This window comes from Lissotriton helveticus, chromosome 4_1, assembly GCF_964261635.1.
Source record: "Lissotriton helveticus chromosome 4_1, aLisHel1.1, whole genome shotgun sequence".
Classification (NCBI taxonomy): Eukaryota; Metazoa; Chordata; class Amphibia; order Caudata; family Salamandridae; genus Lissotriton; species Lissotriton helveticus.
The window spans coordinates 1,970,049,079-1,970,075,851 of record NC_136063.1 but is presented as its reverse complement, the minus strand read 5'-3'; positions in this window follow the sequence as shown (position 1 = coordinate 1,970,075,851).

Below are 26,773 nucleotides of genomic sequence, written 5' to 3'. Positions count from 1 at the left end.
TTACTATGTAACACAAAAAAAATTGCACAGTATACTATAAGTCTCACATTATATTATATTCATTTTGGTACTATTTCATTGATTACATATAAAAAAGAATAATGTCTGGAACAATTTTTAATTATTAAATATAAATTTATTGCTCTGATTTTTCAAACTTTAATAAGACTTCCAACATTATGTCGTCGGGAATGTCCTCATTTGGATTACATGATTCCATTTCTTCCACATATTTCAGAAACTCTTCATCAAGAGACTGATCCAAAAAATCTGAATCGTTATTCTCTTCCTCTGGGTTGTCCTGAAGATCAAGTTCGAATGAAATATTACATTTATTTTGATCTCCTTCCATTATGTTGCTGTAAATTGCATAAAAAATAAATATATCAATAGAGATAGGGCACTGTTGGGGTTAAGTTCAGACAGGTAGTTTTGATTTTTTAACAATGAAGTTATCTTTGGGCAGTGTATGGTATCAGGCTGGAAGTAGAAATATAAAAAAGTGTATATCATAAAGACTAAGTAAATTGATAATTATACAAGACAAGCCTAACTCCATCCATATCTATAACAGACAAGCCTATCTCAATCTATAACTATTACAGAGTATATAACTATCAGAAAATGTTTTCCAAATTAACTTAAAGTCCACAACATACTTCAGTTTTCAAAATAACATCTTACCTTTGAAAAAGAAATTTAAGTTCTCAGTGAAAATCCTTTTGAAATGTACTTCAGGAAGTAGTAGTCAAAATGGCTGTGTTTCCCTCTCTTTCTTTATATATATTCATGTACATAACCAATCAAATGTCATGAAATAATAGTAGAAACTGAAAGTAAAATTTTAATTGGTTGTAAATTCTAACACTTCAGATGTGTTTTTGTCAAGTAATTCACCTCAGGATATTTAGAGAGGGCTAGAGGCCAAATGGCTCAATGGAATTCCACCAAATTTGGGAAAATGGTAGGGACTGGTATGTAGTATGGCCTATTCTATATTTGGTGAAAGTGTCTCCAGTGGTTTTTATGTAAATTAACGTTAAAAAGTTTTGGGGAGAGCTTCCCGGTGCGCGCCCGGGTACGCGTACCGGCAGCGCAACGGGAGTCCTCCATTTTGTGTTTCGGTAGATTTGAGACAGAAAATGGAGGACAAACAACGTTGGGAATGGGTATAAGGGGGCATCGTAGGCACTCCCTGACCCTCTAGGTTTTCTGAGGGGGTCTTAGGAGGCCCATATTATTATTATTATTATTATAGGCTTTTATAGCGCGCTCTGTTACTAAAAAAAATAGTATCCTGGCGCGGATATATAGGCGAAAAAAAAATATATATTTATATTTTCCGCGGGGGGAGCGCCGGTACGCGTACCGGGGAGCGTACCGGAGAGCGTACTTTGGTGAAAAATAGTGAAAAAAGTTAGAAAAAGATAATCTTTTGGAGTGATCAGAGATAGGGAAGCCCTGAAAAGGGATTTTGGGTTCTGTGGCTGATGTAGGTACCTACAAGTAGGTACCAATGCACAGTCTTAAATTCAGGAGGAATATTCTATTCCCCTCATCTGAAAAGTGCACACCATCTCCTCTGTTGATATCTTGCATGTTGTAACGCAAGTTGTTGTTGTATATTGAACCCATTCCATAGTCTCTCATGTAAGCAGAAACAGATTTATTCACATGTTTACGTGCTTTCTCAAATTGTGGACAACATTGGTTGGACCAGTTCCATTTCTGCCTTTGGCATATATTGGAATATACCAAGGCAGTTTGTGGAAACAGTGTCATCAATTGCCCAAAGGTGTCCTTTAAAACCATCTCCAGACCTACCCCAGTCAAAGTGCCTAGGTCATTTCCACCACAGTGCAAAATTATGAGGTCAGGGTGTGGCAGATGGTAAAAGGTTTTCACCAATGGTATCAATTAATGACATATCAATCCTCTTTGGACAATCCATTTTATGTGCACATTTGGTAAATCAAGGTTGTGAAAATTTCTAGTAGCTGCATACCTTTGAGCCCAGTGAATGTAGCTATGTCCAATAATCAAGACAGAGTACATGGTGAGAGGAGGTTCTGGTGCAGTCAGATGAAGTGTAGGAATGAAATGGCAGTTGGAACAGTAGGAGTTTGCAAAAAAAAACTGTGGAGTTTCAGTGCTCTTGAATCACAAGCAATGATTGGTGGATTCAGATAGTTGAAAACTGAAAGTTAGGGTGCATGGTTCTGTTGTGTGTAAGAAGTAATTTGAATGGTTAAAAAAAGTCATTTAAAGAAAGATTGCAGTGGATAAGCTGGTGTATTGAGAGGTCAAACATCCTTGCTCATTTGATTTGCAACATTGTAGAATGAACATTTAACCCTGGGAGCTCAGTGAGGAGGGAGTTGCTATGGTAACAGGTAGAAAGGGCTGAGGGGGGAAGGGTGTTGATTTGAAAATAGAGAGGGAAGAGTTTTGATTGGTTACCATGAGGAATATGTGTGTACAATTAGAGGTTTTCTGTGCCATTAATGGTTGCAGTGCCTGGGGAACATACCTTTTTCTCTGCTAAAGAAATATTGGTGTGTATATCTGACACTGTTCTGAATCTCCCAAAGCATTTGTAAAGGTGAGTTATGATTCATTTAGATAGAGAGTTCAGATTAAGAAGCACATTGATTTTCTTTGCTGTTGGTTTGTGTGATGCTTTTTGAAAATGCATGGTTTCTATATTTGTAAAATAGAGGATTTGTATTTTGTGTAATAGTGATGTTTCAGTAATGAAGTTGAATGGTTGTACATAGGACTTGCACTCTGTATCTATAATGTTATTTTTAAAATCAATTTTAGGGTAAATGAATGGGTTTCAGTAGTGAAAATGAATGCTTGTACATAGGACCTGTGTTGTGTTCCTAAAATGGTAATTGAAAAACGATTTTAGTGCAAATCAATGGGTTTGAGTAGTGAGAATGAATGCTTGTATATAGGATCTGTGCAGTGTTTCTAAAATGTTAATTTTAAAACGATTTTAGTGCAAAACAATGGGTTTTAGTAGTGAAAATGAATGCTTATAAATAGGATCTGTCCTCTGTTCATAAAATATTAAATAAAAAACGATTTTAGGGCAAATTAATGGCTTTCAGTAGTGAAAATGAATGCTTGTACATGTGATCTGTGTTCTGTTCCTAAAATGGTAATTGAAAAACGATTTTAGTGCAAATCAATGGGTTTGAGTAGTGAAAATGAATGCTTGTATATAGGATCTGTGCAGTGTTTCTAAAATGTTGATTGAAAAACGATTTTAGTGCAAAACAATGGGTTTTAGTAGTGAAAATGAATGCTTGTAAATAGGATCTGTCCTCTGTTCATAAAATATTAAATAAAGAATGACCCCTCTGTGTAAATTACACCTGACAGAGGTATAATGTGGCGCAGAGGTTTAAAAAGTGACGCATCTACCTACATGCGTCACTTTTTAAATATGGCGCAACAAGGCACATGTTTTATGCCGCCGATACGTCACAAAAAGTGACGCATGAGCAGTGCAAAACTGACGCAGGGCCTCATAAATGAGGTTCATCTTTTTTTGCACACTACTCCAGTTTAGTCTTGTCCACTGCACTCTTGTACACAAGCCTCACCTTTTGTGCTCCCCTGGACAGGCTTCATCTCATCTGCACTCCTGCTTAGGTGTCAGAATCCTTTGCCTCAGTCTTATGCCTGCTGTGAGGCAGGTGCAAGATTTTGACGTAACAGTGTCCTAAAAGTGATGCAGTGAAATCTCATAGATTTGACTGCAGCAGTATTACGAGGCTTTTTGCGGAGAAATTACCCCTATGTGTATATTACACCTGACAGAGGTATAATGTGGTGCAGAGGTTTAAAAATGACGCATCTACCTACATGCGTCACTTTTTAAATATGGCGTTTTATGCGCCAATGCATCACAAAAACTGACGCATCAGTAGCGCAAAACTGACGCAGGGCTTTATAAATGAGGCTCATCTTTTTTTTGCACACTACTCCAGTTTAGTCCTGTCCACTGCACTCTTGGACACAAGCCTCACGTTTTGTGCTCCCCTGGACAGGCTTCATCACATGAGCACTCCTGCTTAGGCCTTATAATCTTTTTTTAGAATAACATTTGAAAAACTGAGAAAAGGTCATATGTATAAGCTTTTCATTGCACTACTGAAACATTTATGGGGCAAAATAATGTCTTTTACATTTTTGAGAAAGAATAAATAGTGTGTGCATGATTACATAACATTTTTTGACCTTTTCACAATCATGTCACCTGTGTTACCTCAGATTAGGAAGTAGATTGTACAGATGAGGTGAGGCATGTCCAGAGGGACAGAAGAGGTGAGGCCTGTGTTCAAGACTGTAGTGGGAGAGAGGCTTTTCTTGGAGAGCATAAGTGGTGAGACCTGTGTCTAAGAGTGCAGTGGACTAGGCTTCATGAAGCCTATCCCCCACTGCACTCTTAGACACAGGTCTCAAGTTCTTTGCACCCATGGACAGATCTCTCTTCTACTACACTCTTCAATAGAGGCCATACTTCTTGTGCACCCCTAGTCAATCCTTACCGAATCTGGAACCCTGAATAGACTTCAACTAATTGGCATGCTTAGACAGGCCTCAGCTTATTTACACCCTTGGACATGCGTTACCTCATATGCACCTACTTACTATCAATTATACTCAATACATTGAGGCCTGTTCAGAGGACAGAGATGAGGTAAGGCTTGTCCAAGGGTAAGAGGAGGTTAGTCCTCTCCATTGTAGTCATGGACACTGATTGCTTGTACATATGACCTGCACTGTGTGTTTAAAATGTTATTGAAAAATCGATTTTGGGGCAAATTAATAGCTTTTACATTTTTGAGAAAGAATAAGTACACTCTTCAATACAGGTCTCACCTCTTCTGCACCCTTGGAGAAACCTCACTAGATCTGTAACCCTGAATAGACCGTTTGCTTTTTGTCATTGCTTTGTTGTTTGATAATAGTGGTCTATATTGTGCTATTTTTTCTTCTTTAACACAGATTGAAATCAAGATTTCAAGAGTAAGGAAAGATGCCCTCAAGGCAAAGAAGAAGGAAAAACCAAATACGATTACAAACAAAAACAGCAACAGAATTACAGCACTCTTCAACAACAAATACTTCAAAAAACAGGAACAAAGCTCCTGGTAAGACAACTAAGTCTTTCTTACGGAACATATGTAGATAAAAAAAAAATGTTGGACAGCATGTAGAAAAAGAGAATGAGAGAGTAAATTTGAAAAGGAAGGAGAGACCCTCAAAGAATCCTACAACTGGAGCAGGAGAGAATAATATGTATAGGAATAGAAGGCAGAATCAGTTTAGAGACATTTGTAAATGAATGTTTCGCAATAGGGTGGTTTTAAATTTGTTAAAAAACATTAGGAAAGGTAAACAGAGAGCTGCTTTTTATAAGAAAAAGAAAAGTGTAGAGAAGATTGTTGATCAGGCTTTCGAAGTTAAGAAAAAATTATTTATTTTAATAATCAATAGAATTAGGACACTTTCAGGAGAATGGATGCACAGTTCAAGTTGTGAGCCATTTTTTAATGAGGAGAGTTACTTCCAGGAGAATGATTTAGTGCATGCAGTTGACACCAGTGGTCGAGCGTATGAAGTGAAAGACGGTTGTCCGATTGAAAAAGAGAAACTTGTGCCTAGAGAACCAGAAGAGGTGTTAACTGATGAAGTTTTAGGGAGACGTACTAAGGGTCCAGTGAACACTTGGAAGTGTAGTCGTATTTGTAGTGTGCGACAGGAATCAATTGATTTGTTTTGTAATTTCTTACGTACATATAGTAAGAAAAGTCTAAAGCAGAAAGTGAAGTTGTTGCAAGACTTAGATCCTTGCAGAGTGAGAGAAAACACAGGTTTGCAAGGGCATTCACTGGCTTGTCTTTCTAGAAAAGTCTGTCAGAGTGTTTTTCATCATTTTAGGATGTTAGCAGTGCATCATACCAAAATGAGGAAATTTGTGAGAATGTTGTATTATGCAAAAAGCCCAGCACTTAAGCTTAAACAATTAAACAGTGCTCTTTTGCATGGAAATGAATTAGATGTGAAGAAGATGTGTGAAGAAATTGAGATTTGTTATTTTGGTGAAAAAGAGGACAGTGTAGAAATTGACACAGCAATTCAAGGTAATGTGGAAGAGAATGTACAGATTTCAAGTACAGAAAAGTTTGAGCAGGAAATTACCAGGTTTAAGGTGAAATCAAGTGAAAGGTCGAATTTTACTTGTGTGTGTTGTCGACGAAGTCATTATAAACATCAAACTAGATTAGTTGATTTATACGTAAAAAGTGAAAAGATTAATAATTATGAGTGGAAGGATTTTGCAACTTATTTGTGGGTGGAGAATTGTTTTGATTTGAGTTGTGATCAGCGTATTTGTAAATATTGTCATGATAAATTAAATCAAAACAGAATGCCTGCCAGAGCTGTTCATAATAATCTGGAGTTGGTAGACATTCCCCGTGAATTGATGGATTTAAATACATATGAGTCTATTTTGATTCAATGTGTCCATCCTTTTCAGGCAATTGTTCGCATGGAGCCTAAGATAGGGAAATTGCCTCCTACAGATTTGCAGAGAGGATTAAAAGGAAGAGTTGTTTATTTGCCTCTAGATTTCAAAAAAAATATTGATACAATTGGTATAGAAAAAGTAGAAGAGGAACCTTTAGTTATTCTAGTTAATGGGGTTCCGACAAAGAGTAAGAAAATCTGGCAAGATTCAGTGGATGTTAGGAAAGTCAAAAAGGCAACGTTGTATTTAGTCAAAAACAATGAGTATTACAAAGTTCTATGTGTTGCAGCAGAGGAAACAGCTGCAGATGAAGACAGTGATTGTTCAGGCGGTCAAATTGAAAAAGTTGATGTGTCTAGAAGTGAAGAAATATATGAGCGTTATACTGTTCATCCTTTGCATTCCAAAGAAGTAATGGGCAATGCAATTGAATTGTTTCAAATGAAAGCAGCAAAAGGAAGTCCCATTAGTGTATGGGAAGAAAGTTTGGAAGCTCGTTGTTTTTCACAGCTATTTCCAACAGGTCGAGGTGGACGATATGACGATCGACCACTTCAAATTCCTGCATCTGAATATCGAACTGTAAGATTATATGCTGAAGATCCACGGTTTCGTCAATGCATTCCCTATTTGTTTAATTTACTGTATGAAAGTGATTTGTCTGGGCTTTCTTATGCAGTAAACCATATACTGAAAAGTGGAGCACATCTGCAAAATGTTTCGGCGAGGGACTTTAAGGAGAAAGTGAATCTGCAAGATAATATTTTGGAATCTCATTTAATCAATCTCATGGCATGTCAGCGTGGTACAAACGAGTATTATTACCGTCGTCATGGGGAATTGAAATGTATGCTAAGAAACTTAGTAACTCCTACATGGTTCCTCACTCTTAGCTGTGCCGAGTATGCATGGGACGACTTACTTCAATTTCTACGAGAGGCAAATGCAAATATACAAAATATAGAACTCAAAACACCTGGAGAACTGTGTTCTTTGGATCCAGTGAATGTATGCAGATATTTCAATCATAGATTTGAAGCTATGATGTCTTTTATTACCAACAAAAAAAATCCTCCCCTTGGAGAGGTTTTGGATTTCTTTTGGAGAAAGGAGTATCAAGCGAGAGGTGCTCCTCACATACATATGTTGTTGTGGATTAAAGATGCACCCAAATTTGGAACAGATTCGGATGAGACAGTGATGAGCTTCATTGAAGAGTATTCAACATGTGCTGTTCCGAAAACTACTGAAGAAAACAGTTTAAGGCAACAAGTTTTACGCTTTCAATCCCATCGTTGTGGAAAGTACTGTAGTCGAAAATTCAGAAACAAGGACAAGTTCTACACAAAATGTCGTTTCAGCTTTCCACGACCAGTGATTTCTAAAGGAAGAGTAAATAATTTGATGTCTTCTCTGCGACATACTGTGACGTGGAAGTCACCAAAAAATACATACAATTTAAAAAGAAACGAAGAGTCCAAGTACATCAACGACTACAACCCAGTGATTTTGTCCATGTGGAATGCTAACATGGATATTCAATTCGTTGCTGACAACTCTATTGCTGTGGCTCGATATGTGACGTCTTACATCACAAAAAAAGAAAAAACAGAACTGAAGGAAATGTGGGAGGACATTTCACATGAAAAGAGTCTAAGCAAGAAATTATACATTTACAATCTGAAGATGTTGTCGCATCGAGAAATTGGAGCATATGAATGTTCTGATCGATTGTCATCAGCAAGTCTCTATGCCAAATCTAGAACCATCATTTGGGTGAGTCTAGGTCTTGCTGCAACACAAAATCGAGTTTTGAAATCTGTACAAGAGATAGAGTATTTGGCGGAGAGAGAACCAGAAAGTACAGATATTTTGAAGACAAACATGTTGGATACATACTATCCAAATAGAAGTCCTCACCTTGAGAACGCTTGTCTCTATGAAGTTCTTCAAAGCTATATTTATAAGAGGAACATCAGAGAAGATATCAATAATGGAATATATGCTGTCATTGGATGTGAAGGATGTCTAGTGAAACAGAGAAAAGGCCATTTGATTAATCATCGAAAATTGAGTTGCGAAAATCCAGACAAAAGGGAATTTTACTATTTGGCTCTTTTGCAACTCTTTAAACCACGGCGTACAGAAGAGGAACTACTTGGAGATTTTCTCTGTTACGAAGACTCTTTTAATGCAACGAAGGATACCATAGAATGTCCTGTTTTTCCAAATTATCTGCAAATGTTGAATGAAGAAATAGAGCAAGAAGCCACAATTGCTGCAGAGATTGCTAGAGACAGTTCTCAAGACAGTCAGAGTTCTGCTCCATTGAGTCAGGATCCACTTGGAGGACCAATTATCCAAAATGAAGCTGCCACTGCCATGGATGAGGTGGAAAGAGCTATGGAACAAGCTCAAGATGATGTAGTTAACTTAGAAGATTTGGTGAAACAACTAAACCTTGAACAGAAACAGATATATGACGAAGTCACAGATCAGATTGAACATGGATTCACTCATGAGATAAAAGAGTGCTCATGTACATCATTTAAACCAGTCCAACTGTACGTAAGTGGAGAAGCGGGAACTGGAAAAAGTTTTCTGATTAAAGCAATTGCAACTTATCTGCAGAAAAGGACTGAATCACCGCTATCTTGTGTTGTTACTGCTCCAACTGGGCTGGCAGCACATAACATTAAAGGGCTTACTTTACATCGTTTACTGATGCTGCCAGTGGAGCATGATAACAAATTGCAATATCACAAGCTATCTGGAGATGCATGTTCCGAAGTTTCGAGAGTCCTGAAGAAAATGAAACTTCTTATCATTGATGAAGTAAGCATGGTGTCAAATATAATGCTTGCTTTTGTGCATTTGAGAATGCAAGAAATTCTTAGGACAGACTATGATGTCTTATTTGGAGGAAAACATATTATTGTTTTTGGAGATCTACTGCAGTTGACTCCAGTGAAAGGACAACCTGTGTTCAAAATGCTCACGCATGAAGATACCAGAAAGTGCCTCGGAAGCATTGGAAACGTTAATATATGGTTAAAATTCAAATATGCAGAACTGCTTCAAAATATGCGGCAGGCAAACGATGAAGATTATAAAAATATTCTACAAGATGTAAGAATCGGAAAAGTTAGTCAGCAAGGGAAAGAAGCTTTACATGGACGATTAATTTCAAATTTGTACCCAAATGAAAACATTCTTCCAGAGTATATTTTTAAGAAAATTAATGAGAAGAAATCTGGCATATGTTTGATGCCAACTCTGAAAGAATGTTCCATGTTCAACAACAAAATGTTAAAGTTAGAAAATGAAGAGATAGTGAAACTGGAAGCTATAGATAAAATTGAACATATGGGAGCAACAATTATTTTGTCTGAAAATTTGAAATCAAAATTGGATTCATTAGAGAAGACTATATCTAAAACTGCTGGTTTTGAAAAGACTCTTAATGTGTGTTTAAATTGTCGTATCATTTTGAGAAGGAATTTAAATGTTGAAAGAGGTCTGGTAAATGGAGCAATGGGTCATGTTGTTGGTTTTGTGAATTACAAAAATAGAGATGGAATTGAAATTTTAAAAATTAAATTTGATGGCATTGAGGAAATAGAACAAATTTGTCGTTGTTCAGCTAGATTTTTGCTTGTGAAAGACTTATATGTTCGCCGAAAACAGTTTCCTATTTGTTTGGCATATGCGGTGACAATTCATAAATCTCAAGGTTTAAGCGTAGATAGCGCTTTGGTGAACATTGGAAGTTCTGTGTTTAAAGAGGGAATGGCATATGTGGCATTATCACGAGTCAGAACTTTATCAGGATTGTACTTGATTGAGTGTGATGAAACAAAGATTTGTGCAGATCTACATTGTGTTAAAGAATACAATAGGTTAAGAAGAGAGTATGCTCCACATTTGCCTCAATATCCTCTGTTTGAAAAACGTGTGGTAGGCCGAAAAAGAAGAAATGAGAATAATTGCAGTGAGGTAGTGGCAAAAAGACAAAAAGTAGATGAAACTGTAATTGTGAGGAGAAAGAAAAAGGATTCTGTTGAAGATGTTGTTGGATTTCAGGTTGAAAACAGTTCTGGTGTCAACTGCTATGCTAATGTAGTGGTTAATGTTGTTTTTTTTCTTCAAAATATACAAGAACAGATTGTTGAAAATCGGGATCAAAGATTCTGTTGTTTGTTGAATTCCGTGTTTGAGAAATGTAGCAGTGGTAGAGCAAAAATAGAAAGTGTTTCAGAAATTCGAAATCTTCTAGACATATGTTCTGGTCAAAATCAATTTTCACAGAATATTCAGCAGTATTGTCAGGAATTTTTAATGTATATGTTTGATGTATTGGAAGATGAAGGTGTAAATATAAAAAATCTTTTTAGCCTTTCTTATCAATGGCAGCATGACTGCGACAACTGTACTTTACCAAGTACTACTAGAATAGACACTGAAAGATTTATATATTTGACTTTACCAGACTGCAAATCAGTGCATTTTAATAATCTAGTTAAAGCAGCGGATTACAATATGGTGTGTACCCAATGTAAGTCTACTATGCTGTCCACATTATTTCTACAAAATTATGGTCAGTATGTCATTTTAATGTTCCAACGATGTAGACCTGATGGAACTAAATTGACAACTTTTATTAAAAATGTTGTTGGTTCTCAGTTATCAATATCAGGAAGAACCTTTGCAACTGTGGCTATTATTTTTCATGATGGTCCTTCTACAACATCAGGGCATTACACATGCTATTTAAAAAGTTGTAAAGGTTGGACCCACTGTAACGACATTCATTTGACTTTTAAACAACGTTTGCCTTTTGGCTTAAAAAAATCATGCCTAGTGTTTTTACAACCAAAATTTAAGTAAAGGTAATTGGCCTTTGAAGACGGGAGCAGTTAATAAAGGTTATTTTACTGTTTAAAAATATATTCTGAGTAAAAGTGATCCAGGTAATATAAAAAATTGACTTGCCATATAGGTACTGTAAGTGGATCTCATAGTATGTGATATTAGTATTATACAAAATGATGAACATGAGTGAGTCAGAGATGGTTTTACAAATACTTAAATATTGTGAAAATGTTGTATGAGCCTTTCTTTCAGAATGTCGGAAAAAAGGTAATTTCAGAGTTTTTTTGAAAATATACTCATACATCTGACACTATTTGGCCAAAAGGAAAGGTACAGGAACGAGTAAAGAGTCATGACTGAAAAAAAGGAGTATATGAAAATAATGAAAATATTTCAGATGTTCTTGGAGCTTTTCTTCTAGAAAGTCGATGAAATTGATTTTTTAGTGAACAGCAGAGTACTTTGCAACGAGAAAAGGACCTCCATGATATACTATTTGGCCTCCAGGAAAAGTAAGTCAATCAAAGATTAGTGTACATTTGTCATTTGTCAGTATCTAAGTTTTTTTTTAAAACACAATCTTTTAGATTGTGTTTTTTTTTCCCGCTGTCATATGATGAGTAATTTGAACTCACTGTTTTAAGTTCAATATATTCTGGGAACAGCAAAAATAAACTATGTAACATGTTGTACAAGTTATACTATAATTTGGATTGTGTAAATTAAATTGTATTCCCATTCTCTGACACTCATTTTCCTTTTTCCTCTCTCTTTCAGCTCTCTTTACTCACTCACACTGCCTTTCTCTCACTCTGTTTCACACCCATTCGTTTACTGCACTTCTTTCACAACCCCTCATTCTCATTTCAACTGTCTGCATCCCCTCTCTCCCTTGCACCACTTTTCAGCTTTCAGTCTCTCTGCTTTACTTCCCTTTTCCGTCTTTTACTAATTCCTCTTTACTCACTGAGCAGTATTGTCGCACTCTATCACTATAACTCACCCACTCTCCCTCGCTTATCTTTGTTTGCTCCTTTCTTTTGACCTCTTTTCTCTATTTTTCGTTCACTACCTCTATGTCCTCAGTGCCTCACTCTCCTTGTGTTATGTTCACTTTTGTTTATCTACCTTCTATCATTTCTTTTACAACAACTTCACTGCTCCTCTCTCATCGTTCTTCATCCCATTTCTTTTACTCTGGTTCCATTACCATCCCTCATTTCCTTTCTTTCAATGTCCTTCTCTTTACTTTCATCACCAAATTATTTTCTCTCAGTACCACTCTTTTAGTCGTCTTCTCCTCTCTTTCCTTTTTTTGCTCCTTACTCATTTCCTTTTGTCACTCATTGTACTCCACCTCACTCAGTTTTTCTCTTAGTGTGTCTGTCTACTAACTTCCTGACTCCATTTCCCTCAATCTGTGTATATTATCCTCTCTCCCTTCATCCCTTCACTTTGACTGTTCTTCACTTACTCTCAGTTATCTTCTATTTCTCAATCTGCTAAATGCATCCTTAATTAGACTCTTTTCCGTCTCTGTTATTATCTTTTTACTTACTACTGTTTCCTGACTTAGTTTTGCTAACTCACATTGTTTTAGTATCTTTCTTACCTTCAGTTCCTTTCTCTGTTCCTCTCTTCCTCTGTGTCAGTGAATCTATATGCCTTACTCTTAGTAATTTGCTCTCATTCTATTTCTTGTTTTCTCTTTTTATCCTTCAACCTTACTTTATTTCCCTTTCTGTGTCCTTCACTCTTACTTTATTTCTAAATACACTGTTATGATTTTTAACCTCTTCATTTGTATATTTTAATTTAAAATACACATTTTACTAATTATAACGTATTTTTTCTTCTCTCTTTCACAGATACAAAGTGTAGTTAAAAAATGTAATTAAAGTTACATTTATTATATGGTAAGTATGACTCTAAAAATGTATTTTGTCATCACCCTTTGCTTTAAGCTCACTAATATTTTCTCAAACAACCTCACTCCTGTGTCTTTATTCTGCTTCCCTCACTTATTCTTATTCTCCATGTTTACTCCAATTTCCCTATTTCCCCTCTCATATTCAACTTCTTTCAATCCCTATTTTTTACTTCCCTTCCTTTGCTTCTTCACTCATTCTGTTTTTCTTAATTATTTACTTTACTCCTACACACACACACCTCATCCCCCTCTCAATACATACACACACCTCTAACATACACCCCACACACACACCACACACACACCTCATAGACACAAAAAATCCCCCCACACACACTCTTCACATACACTGTAGTATGTTTATCTAGGGACCTGTATCGATACTCCTATTTCCTGACCCTTGTCAGGTTATTATTCACTAATATCCATACAACGGCACAGAAACCCGTTTTCAGATTAAGTCATAGCGCATGCTGTCACATTGAGCAAGCACTATTCCTCCAGCCCCCTAGAAAGCACACCGAGTTCTCTAAACAAACCAAGCCTCCAGCAAACCTGGGAAATGCCCGCTGCTATTGTTTTGATTTCGTTCGAGAACTCCTGTAAAGAATGTAAGAACGACCAGTTCTTAATGACATCTTTTATTGACGTCTTATGTCCATCCTTACGTCAAACCCGGCACCTTTCAGGTATAAATATACCGACGCTGCCCTAATCAAGGACACGGTGGTGATGAGCTTGGAGCAGTGACTACTTGCCGGAGAGCCCAGCTGATGCAGGAAGCCCACGGACGCTGCCCCTCCCTCTTGACACGCTGAGAGAGACGCTGCCTTTTCTCCTGCCGAGAAATCCAGCTTCCAGCGTTTCCAACTTGCCCTTGCGGGTGATTGGGATACCGAGTCCTGAGACAGAGATACCAGCCCTCCTGCCTTCTAAATCCCAGGTACTGAACTGACTAACCCCTTACAGAGAATTCTTGAGTCAGATTCTTGGCAAAACAAACTTAACTTAAACTGCTACTTACTTACTCCCTCCCACGTATTAGGCTTAGGTCAGGTACACCGGGGTAGGCGTAGTTAGAACCACCAGTTGAGTACGATTAGTCAATGTATATATGTATGTATATCTTTTATCCATTTTAAAGTATCATATGGCTAAGAAACCATATCAATGCTTTTACTGTATTATTTTATAATCCTGCTTTTACTGTATGCACTTTACTTAACCTTAAGTATTGCTACTGTAGCGATTCATTTCTCTTGTATGAGAAAAAGAGACTGATCAATAAATAGCACCTTTTATTGAACACGCCCATCTCTTCTTTCTCTACAATCTGGTGGAACTAAGTATGCACGTACTGACTGAGTAAAATAGTTGTCTTTTGTTTTGACACGACTCTGGAGATATACTCTTGATTAGGGAGAGCAAAGTTGTCATGTTCTATGGTTGTCAGAAACTAAATCCCTTCTTGTCTATCCAGGGAGGTTAAACTCCTCCTCGCCTATTCGAGAAAGTTTCTAGTGAACTCTGAGCTTGCTGGCACACAAAACTTAAGTCTAATATCGTCAGTAGAAGACCTAGTTAACCTCTGTCCTACGTCTATACTATTGAAGATATTATTCCAATGCGCAAAGCCTATTGGGATAATAGGAACTACACTACATGGCGCCAACGGTTTGGTGAGGCGATAAAACTAACGCAAGACATTAGAGTAACTCAGTTGTGCTTTTCACTCAGACCCTTTCTCCCATAAATACTCCAAAGACGTCTGGAGTGGGTAAAAGGTTAAAAATCCGCCAAACTTAGTAGGAGGAGACTCCTATGTATGGTTTTTGGTTTATTCAACGTTGAAGGATAAAGTAAAGTAAAGTAAAGTCCACATTTGTAAAGCGCACAATCACCCGTAAGGGTCTCTAGGCGCTGGGGGGCCGTCGGGAAGATTAAGCAAGCTATTGCCCAGAGTCACATGGTGCTGGGCTGTCCTGCCGCCGGAGATCGAACCGTGGTCCCCAGATTCCAGCGTCAGTCGCCCTGGCCGCGGCGCCACACCTCTTCCACTATACAGTCTTCCAAAATATTGTGCACCTAATCTTTGTTTCCGTGGAAACCTGATCTGCAACAAAAAACCTTCCTGTCAGTAAAATGTCAGACAATGAAGAAGATAGGGAGACAGCTAGAATAGCAGCTCAACTCCTAGCGGATGACAGAAGTCTCCTACAGCAAGACCCGGATGCAATACTCATCCCGGTCAGCATAAGAAAAACTATAACTTTAAAACTTATAGAAAATGGACTGACATCGAGAGGTGGTACAGTCATATTTGTAATTGAGGCACATGAATATCGGCAGACAGAGGTATTCTATTCATGGATAAACTTTCTAGCAGCAAACGCTGTAACAAAGGAGTTCCACTATTACAAAATAGAGGAACCACCGGATGAGTACACTCCTTTCGAGGAGGTGGAAATCCCATTAAGATACCAAGAGCACCTGCTCTGGTTTAAAGACGCCCTAAAACATAATGATCACATCACCAGGCTCGGTCCACTAGGTAGACCAGGAGCAACGTGGCCGGTTCTAGCCAGCTACACACCACATCCAGACATTGAAAAAATGTCAATACCAGAACTTTTAGTACAGCTAAAACAACTGAATAAAAAATACATAGACAATTAGTCCAGTATATAATGCGGACTTCAACAGTCCAACCAACTATTAAAATTCCACAGCTGACCCCTCATCAAGGGAACACAAATAAGATCACACCACAGAACATACAGTCCTGTCTAGGTAAAGTACCCATTAAAAGGGAACAAATTCCATTCTGGTTAGCACAAAAAATCACTCAAATAGAGGCAGTATTTCCGGATACTACCCCTACTGAGAAACACAGAATTCTGATTATCTGTCTTCCAATGGGGATCGCACCACATGTGGAGGACTGTGACACTTGGGGTACAGTCTTTGCTTCCATTTACACAAAAACACATGGTGTTTCGTTCATGGTGGTAATACCAGAGGTGCTAAAACAGATTCAAAATGAATACGATCCAGAACCTGCTTTAACTCTGGGTATGAAATTACTGAAAGACTTCAAGCAGGTGTCGGCAATATTACTAGCCAACATAAAGGGGGAAGCAGCAACTGTGGCGATCCGCCAAAGACTGAAAGAAACAGATATAGCAGAACAACCATTTGAACTTGCCAGAATCATAGAAAAATCCTATGAAGAACTAGGAAGAGATAGTTTGGGTGGAAAACCAGTGAAACCTCAACTAACTGAAAATCCTGCAAAGGTATTTATTAAAAATAATCTAAACACTCCAAAAAAGAGCTGGGATGGAAATAAACAATCCACTCCCAAAGAAAAAAGATTCCAGTCCAGAGGAAGGTCTCCTCGGCGGAGAGAAAGATCTCCGGACCAAGGACACAAGTCTCCCCAGAGGGAGCCCTCTGAGAAAAAATACAACCTTAGAAATAGGGATAATTTGAAGAAACCTGGTAGATATCAAGATATTGATACACGTCCATCTCGATCTTTTCAGACTTCCTCGCAGAAATCGGAAAGAAGAGGACGGTCAGAACACAGGGAAGAGCACGTCAAGTCGAAAGACAAGGAACCTGCTCATCAAAATAAAAAGTTACAATTTCCAAAGAAGAAGGTAGCCAGTATTAAAGTAATCAAACATGCCGAGGATCCTGAGGACACAGCTGAAAAACGGAGAGTGGGCTCAGACAATGCTAGACAGCGCAGCAGAAGTGAGCATAGCTCGCAAGATCCTGATGAATCATCTGGAGACAGTGGACACGAATGAATACATTCAGGTGGAAACTGCAGATACCAGAGTTAGCAAACCTCATAAAATATATGAAATAACTTTACGTATAGAGGGAGATAAGACTATGAAAATAAGGGGTCTATTTTGGGATAACCTCTCCAAAGGCTATGACATCCTTTTAGCTGAAAAATACTGGCCACCAGAGTTTGTCAGGGAGTGCCCTCATGGCGAAGAAATGATTATGCCTGCCTTCTCAAATCACATTCCAATACATAGAAAATATACACTTGCAAGAAAGTGGGCAGTAGCCCAAGCTCCTGCATTATATAAAAACCATGTAGGATGGGATGAGGACTCACCCCCTCACAAAATCCAGTTACAATCTCAACCAACTGCACGAAGGCAGTACCCAATTAAGCAAGAAGCTAAAAAACAGGTCAGGGAGATCTTAGATCAACTTGAATACCAAGGGGTGATTGAAACTTGCACCTCACAAATGAACAATCTTTTGTTTCCTGTCTCCAAACCAGATGATTCATATCGTCTAGTTTTGGACTACAAACACCTTAACTCATGTTGCAAAACTTTTGCAGTACAAAACTCACACAGTGCAGCACTAATGAATAGCATAGTGCGCAAAAAATACAAAACAACATTAGACATCTCTAATGGATTCTTTTGTCAAAATATAGCACCTGAAAGCAGATATTTGACCGCTTTCTCAATAAATGGCTCGCAGAAAAATTTCTGTTGTTTGCCCCAGGGGTTCAAGAACAGCCCAGGATTATTCTCAGCGAGAGTAACAGAGTTACTACAAATGTATGATGATGAGGCATTATCTTATGTCGACGACATCTATCTAACAGATGATGACTTGGATACTCACTTGAAAAGAGTGAACATCATAATACTTTGGTTCGCAGCAGAGAGTTACAAATTCAACTTCAAAAAGTCAAGAATTGCCCATCTGACTGTCCTATTTTTAGGATATGAATTATCAAGTGAAGGCAAAAGCCTGGCTGACAATTTCCTGGAGAAATGTGCTGTAATCCAAGCACCAAGAACGCTGAAAAACTTACAATCAATTCTAGGTTTCCTGAATTTCGGAAGAACTTACATTATAAATTACGCGGAGAGGGTTAAACCTCTCTATGACCTAATAAAACCAGATTTTAAAAGAATCAATTGGACTCAAAAACATACAGAAATGTTGAGATGTTTACAAACAGACATGTTAGTTAAAACAAAACTGCAAACACGCGATAACTCACGCAACCTTGTGATTCAGGTCATCCCAGGAAGATGCGGATTCACATACCTAACCTCTAAGGAGGGAGAAACGGTACCAATAGCTTACAAATCACATTTGTACACAGAAGCTGAAAAAACATTCAGCATTAAGGAAAACATTGTTCATGCGGTTCAAACTGCTGTAGCAAGAGAAAGATACCAAGCTGACGGCAGACAGATTACTGTTAGAACAGCAGAATCAGCCTATGAGGCATTAACAAGCCCATGTAATTTACCTACTGTGGCACTAAATCCAAAATGGATACAATGGGAAGATTCTCTTGCTAAAGACAGAGTGAAATACTATTTTGACCCGGAAATGAAAAAATTAAATAATCTAGAATATGAAAGAGAATATCCTCTGCCTAGCGACATTCTGCCCATACAACTTTACACCTGCGTAATATACACAAACAGTTATGCAGAACCCTCAGTTTGGGGAAAACAAGCCTACAACGCTACATGCGAGGTTGTCAAATGCCGGTGGCGCGGACGTAAATTAATGCCACTGGTAACAATGTCACAATCTGTAAAAGACAATTCAGGTCAACAAACTGAATTAATAGCTTTAAAAATGGCGCTCGATATTGCCGATCGCGAATTCCTGACACTGATAGTGTGCGATTCACATTCCTGCGTCAAATCATACAGCGAAGACTTGCAGAAATGGGTTCGAAACGATTACAAAGATGATACGGGTGCCACAATAAAGCAAAAATCGCTTTGGAAACAAGTAGTTCTTTTATAGAAAGAACTACAAAAGACTCACGTGATACATTCATTGAGTCATCAGCGTGATGGCGTTCACGCTGCAGGGAATTTATTGGCTGAGACAGCCACAGCGGAAGCAACTAAATCGGCTCCCGTAGCTACAAAAAAGCATTCAGGAAAATACATTGACGGGGAAACAATGCTGGCGGTGAAAACGTCATCAAAAGGCGACTGCTCAGCGCTACCCATCAACTATCCACTCAATTATAAATACATAATCGATGCCAACTCCGTTCCTTTTGCTCAAATCCCTGGAGTGGGGGATTGGGTAATTCCAAACAGGAACAGGAGAGGCTTCTTAATACAAGAAGCACATATGGGATTAGGTTTAAGGCATCAGACAATCAAAGAATCTTTAACAGAATTAAAATCAGAATACTGGTGGCTGGGGATGAGCGTGGATAATCACAAATTTGCAAAAAATTGTGAAAACTGCAACAGAGATCGCAGTGGCGAACCGGCCGAGGTAGTGCCAGAACACATAATAGAAAGCATAAAGCGATCTATTCGCATGATTAAACAAGAAACATGCATCCCATTGTATATTATTTGAGACTATCATCACTTAAAATGTAGACCCCAGCTCTCGGCTGACGTCTGAACTGTTATAAAAAGATTTGTGAGTCTATAATGGCATATACGCATGGGGCATGCTACATTCTGACCATTGCCCTGCTTTTTAGCTCTCAAGCTTATGGGGGTGTATAGTCAGCATGGGCATTGCATTGCAGGACTCTTATCACTTCCTTCCTGAGGGAAACGGGATGGTGTAAAGAAAAAACCAAGGCATAGAGCAATCTATAACGGCAAAGGTATTAGGTTCGGGGGCTGGGTGGGTCAAACATTTAATAAGTGTCCAACGTAGTCTTAATAATCTGCCAAGAAATTCTCTGAGAGGTCTCAGTCCGTACGAACTATTGTTTGGGACTAGAATGTTAATCCAGGACCTCGATAGTCAAACTTCAGTGGTTAAAGAAAAATGCTTTGATATCAAAGATCGTTTGGCTATTTTACAGGACTTAAACGAAAAAAGAAAAGACCTGAGCAACATAAAGTTGGCCCAAATTCCTTCTTTACCGTGATCTTTTCTCTGACCAGATCCCTGATTTTTGGAATCCAGACAGGCCTTGCTGGGACAGGTGGTTTCTCTTCAGTGGCTGTTGGCTGTTGCTTCAACAGCCAACAGCCACTGAAGAGAAACCACCTGTCCCAGCAAGGCCTGTCTGGATTCCAAAAATCGGGGATCTGGTCAGAGAAAAGATCACGGTAAAGAAGGAATTTGGGCCTTCTTACAGAAAAGCAGTACCTGTCTTGCCTGTCAACGGGACAAGATCAGTGGTATTACCGCCCCTTGCTGGTAAAAAGGAGAACCGAGTTGTATCCATCGACCTGGTTAAACCACAATCATGTGGCCGATAATAAGTAGTAGGCCAAGTGGACTCCCAAGAAGTAGTAGAACACCAAAGTTTGCTACAAGTACAGAGGTTCAAACTGAGAGACTAATCACAATTGATAAACCTACAGTGAATCAACAAGGACTATGCAACAAAGCCATGGAACTTAAACCTCTTGAAACCCAAATCAAAATCTTACATCAAGAAACACCAGTCTACAATGATGTAACCACAGACTATGCTAATGAAACAAAGAAAATTCAAAAAGCAAAAAAAAAATCCAGAAGCAATTGAAACAATTGACAGAACAGCATCAGGCTACTTCATCAACTTCGTTGATTTTTCTGAGGATCCGAGTGAACCTGAGGAAGAACCAACAACAAAAACCTTTAAAAACAAAACAAAAGAACTCTTTCATCAACTAAAAGAAACCTATCTGATTTCTCCATGGATTGAACTTTGGGTGGCACTAGGAGTATTCATCCTCATACTTTGGCTCATCATGGTACTATGCTTGGGACATTTCATTGAGGGAAAATATGTTACAATGGACACAGCAAGTCAGAATATCAACTTGGTCCTGAAACCACACAAGTCTTCACACATCGAGAAAAGAGAACTCTCTTCAGTAAACTTCACAGCCAATCCTATACCCGGTGGGGTAGCATGGGACAAAACTGATTACGAAATCTATGGTCCGGTCGAGCTCCTGAAGTATCCTCATCAATTCAAGATTTCATTGAGTGACTTTATAAAACCAAGCACATTCGCTGATGATTGGGACTTTGAAAGTATTAATGATATGATGTCAGATCTAGTGATGTCAGCTAAATTTACAGGACATGATTATTTACAAGGTTCATCTAATTATGACCAGATGTATTGTTATAAACACTATGGTAACCCTTATCTGCATAAATCCGCTCAACCTAGAAATGTTTTAAATTATAACCAATGGGAACATTGTGCAACTCCACCAAAAGGAAGTTCAAAAACATTTCATGAAAAATGTTCATACTTCTCAGGGTTTAACACAAGTGATGCAGAAACGTTTTATTTTAGACTGTTAAATAAGACAGGAATGAAAAACATGCTTACAAACACAAAATTAATCTATTCAGAGACATTTTTTGAAAAAATGAAAACATTTGGTTTTGATTTCTGGAACAATAATATTGAAACAACGGCACAGAAACCCGTTTTCAGATTAAGTCATAGCGCATGCTGTCACATTGAGCAAGTACTATTCCTCCAGCCCCCTAGAAAGCACACCGAGTTCTCTAATCAAACCAAGCCTCCAGCAAACCTGGGAAATCCCTGCTGCTATTGTTTTGATTTCGTTCGAGAACTCCTGTAAAGAATGTAAGAATGACCAGTTCTTAATGACATCTTTTATTGACGTCTTATGTCCATCCTTACGTCAAACCCGGCACCTTTCAGGTATAAATATACCGACGCTGCCCTAAGCAAGGAGACGGTGGTGATGAGCTTGGAGCAGTGACTACTTGCCGGAGAGCCCAGCTGATGCAGGAAGCCCACGGACGCTGCCCCTCCCTCTTGACGCGCTGAGAGAGACGCTGCCTTTTCTCCTGCCGAGAAATCCAGCTTCCAGCGTTTCCAACTTGCCCTTGCGGGTGATTGGGATACCGAGTCCTGAGACAGAGATACCAGCCCTCCTGCCTTCTAAATCCCAGGTACTGAACTGACTAACCCCTTACAGAGAATTCTTGAGTCAGATTCTTGGCAAAACAAACTTAACTTACACTGCTACTTACTTACTCCCTCTCACGTATTAGGCTTAGGTCAGGTACACTGGGGTAGGCGTAGTTAGAAGCACCAGTTGAGTACGATTAGTCAATGTATATATGTATGTATATCTTTTATCCATTTTAAAGTATCATATGGCTAAGAAACCATATCAATGCTTTTACAGTATTATTTTATAATCCTGCTTTTACTGTATGCACTTTACTTACCCTTAAGTATTGCTACTGTAGCGATTCATTTCTCTTGTATGAGAAAAAGAGACTGATCAATAAATAACACCTTTTATTGAACACACCTATCTCTTCTTTCTCTACAATCTGGTGGAACTAAGTATGCACGTACTGACTGAGTAAAATAGTTGTCTTTTGTTTTCACACGACTCTAGAGATATACTCTTGATTAGGGAGAGCAAAGTTGTCATGTTCTATGGTTGTCAGAAACTAAATCCCTTCTTGTCTATCCAGGGAGGTTAAACTCCTCCTCGCCTATTCGAGAAAGTTTCTAGTGAACTCTGAGCTAGCTGGCACACAAAACTTAAGTCTAATATCGTCAGTAGAAGACCTAGTTAACCTCTGTCCTACGTCTATACTATTGAAGATATTATTCCAATGCGCAGAGCCTATTGGGATAATAGGAACTACACTACAACACACACACATTCCATACACACACATACGTTGCACACATATACACCCCACACCCATACACTCCTCACACATACTTCACACACCCTCACCTCCACCCACACCAAAACACCCCACACAGCCACACCCACAGACACACCTTACACACCCACACCCCGACCTACACCCACTGACTCCCTATAAGTCACACACACTGCATTACTTATCTTTCTTTGCTGTTTCACTCAAACCCATTCAGGTACTGTTTTCTTTACTCTCTTTGTCTTTTCTCTTTGTCACTCCCCATGTCTTATCCTAATTCAATTTTTCACCCTCTTTCACCCCTCTTTACTTACACTAACTGGTCTTTTCTTACCCTCACTCACCGTTCTTCATTTATCCCAGTTACGCCACTACCCTTCATTCTCAATTAATTACTGTCCTTTCTTTTTCTTTCAACACCCACTCACATTCTCCCACTATCTCTACTTTAGTCTTCTTCCTCTCTCTTCCCTTCTTTCTCTCCTTTAGTCATTTTACTTTTCTCAATTTCACCCTGTTACACCTTCTCTGTTTTTTACTATGTAATAAACAATCCCTCTGTGTTCATCCTGTAGCTCTCTTTCTCCTAACATTACTCTCTTTGTGTTCTTCCCTCATGCTAACTCCTTCATTAAATTTTATTTTTCTGTTTTTTTGGGGGGCGCGCCCCGGTACGCGTACCCTAAGAAAAAAAATGGACAGAGATTTATTAAAAATATAGGTTTATTTTTATAAATGAAAGGTAGTTCTAAAAAGAACTGTTTTTTTTCTTCTTTTTGTTTTATGTTTTTTTAAAGTTTTTTTGAACATTTTGTACTTTTTTTGGCTTTTCAAAACAGTTTTATATTATTTTTGTATTTTTTATGGGGAGAAACAAAAAACAGGGAATTGTAAATGGCTCAACAGGAGCAAAAAACAAAAAACGGAAAAAATTACTGTTCTTTGTGGCATTTGTGATTGTCACCAGCAAGGACGACGAGCTTCATGCTCTTTTCACCATAAGCGATGAGCTTGCCACATGCAATACATGTGATTCTAACATTTGCAAATCATGGTTGTATACAAGGCATCATCTCCGTTGTTTCTGGTCCCGATGGAGTGGGTTGTGTTCTTTTGGAGGTGGTCCTTGAAGACTGGGGGAGGTTACTGGCCAGTTCCCTGAACTCTGCACGAGAATAGTTGTTAGGATGCTTCCGGATCATATGTCGAATCATGGTATTATTACCAAAGGAATATTTTTTGTTTGGGTTGCCCCTTGAGAGTTGTTCGCCACAGATTAGGCAAGTTACCTTGGCCGCATTCACTTTTTTCTTGCCCTCTGGGATTGAAAAAACTCCCATACAATGTGTGACTTGGGCTTGTAAGGGGTATTTTGTTCAGGCAGCCATGTTCTCCCCTCCTCCTCTTCCTCTTCCTCCTCCTCCTCTTCTTGACCACCAATGTACTGTTGTGGTGGTCCTCTTGGTGGGGGTGGTGGTGGTGGTGGTGCAGATGCTCCAGCTGTTGCAGCTACAGTAGCCATTTGAAAGTACAAAATAGTTCTCTCTCTATTGCTGAAACAGGTCTTCCTCAGTCAAAGGACAAAGTCAGAATAAGGAAAGAAGGTGGGGTCTTTCATCATTTGCAAAAAACAAAGTGTCCTGAACCAATCAGAAGTGTTATTTTCAGGTCATATGACCCGGGCTTTACTCATTTGGAAACCAAAACTGTTCTGCACCAATAGAACGTGTTATTTTCAGGTCACATGACCCAACGCGCTTACGCTACGCGCTCCGGGGCGCGCCCGCGGGCGCATAGTGTAAGCGCGTCAATACGTTGCTCGATTGTATGCGCTCGCGTGCTTCCGGGTGCGCTTACGCTGTGCGTCATATGACGCATCACGCGTCTACGCCAAACGTCACGATGTTGTTTTCGTTCACGCAACATTACGCTGACCGGGGCGCTCCCCGGTACACGCCCCGGGAGCGCCCCGGGCAAAAAAATAAAAAAAATAAAATTACATAATTATACAATATAAAATTCATTATAAAAAATATTACTTTTCATACCTATAGAGATTTGCTATTAAAAAACCTATGAAATTCACTGAAAAAACCATAGGTTTCACACTAGTTATAGTTAGGAATTAGCATTTAAAAAACCTATTAAATTCACTGAAAAAACCATAGGTTTCACACCAGTCATAGTTAGCTGGACATTTTACTGGCATAAAACCTATGAAATTCCCACGTTATAGTTAGTTGGATTCACTATAACTTGTGCGTGCAATGCACTGCTGATGACGTCACATATTACATCACTCATGACATGGTCAGTGACATCACTCATGACATCACTATTGACACCATCCTTGTGACAGAGTGACAGACCTCCTTTCACTGTAATGTAACCCTTGAAACACATATTCAAAAATAGAAACTAACATTTTCAAAAAAATGGAGATACCCATACCAGTTACAACAACCAATTCAGTAATTCCACCATCTATATACACATCCACTCATTCACCAACAGTTCTATATAGTCACTCATACATATACTCACTCATCATATGTACTGATATAACTATACATCCTGTTACACACCGACAGTCATCCAAAAGATACTCTCACACATACTCACACATACTCATACTACCATTCAGGTACTGTTTCCTTTACTCTCTTTGTCCTTTCTCTTTGTCACTCCCCATGTCTTATCCTAATTCAATTTTTCACTCTCTTTCACCACACCGATAGTCATCCAAAAGATACTCTCACACATACTCACAAATTCAAATAAACTATTAAACATCCATGTATTTGCATATACAGCTATACACACACTACCACTTTACTTCTAAGGAAACTTACACATACTTACTCTCTTAAACAATCACTTATAGAAACACATACTAATTTAAACAGGAATTACAATCCCTCACTCTCACATATACTCACTTATATACATCAATATTCACATATACTAGATTCAAACATATGTAGTTAGTGATAAAGACACTAGTGAGACAGTCATTCACTCACTAACACACAAATATACACACTCATCCACCCATACAGTCCTGCACATATGCTGTCTTCAAAACACATACAAAGAGAGAGTCAGTCATTCACGCATCTATGTGCTAAGTAATACCCCCACCAAACCATAGAAACACTCATACTGATACTAAGAAAAACATCTAATAACCCATATACATACACATGTAGCTACTCACCAACCCATGCAGCCACTTATACACAAAGTGAAACACTAATACATATATTTAAATATTCAAACATTACTCTCTAATATATGTATTCACTAAGATACACTTAATAAACCCGTTAACCAATCAATTTTTTTTTTTAAAAACATCCATGTAAACACTTATTTAAACATTTATTCTTCTATCAACTTTCACATATACATATATAACACATATTTATTTTTCAGAAAGACACACATTCACTGGATGGTGTCATCATATATATATATTATATATATTCACTGAAAAAACCATAGGTTTCACACCAGTTATAGTTAGGTGGAAATTTTACTCGCATAAAACCATTGAAATTCCCACATTATAGTTAGTTGGACTCACTATAACTTGCGCGTGCAATGCACTGCTGATGACGTCACATATTACATCACTCTTGACATGGTCAGTGACATCACTCATGACATCACTGATGACATCTCAAATGACATCACTGATGACAACATCCTTGTGACAAAGTGGCAGACCTCCTATCAGCATAAAATAACCTTTG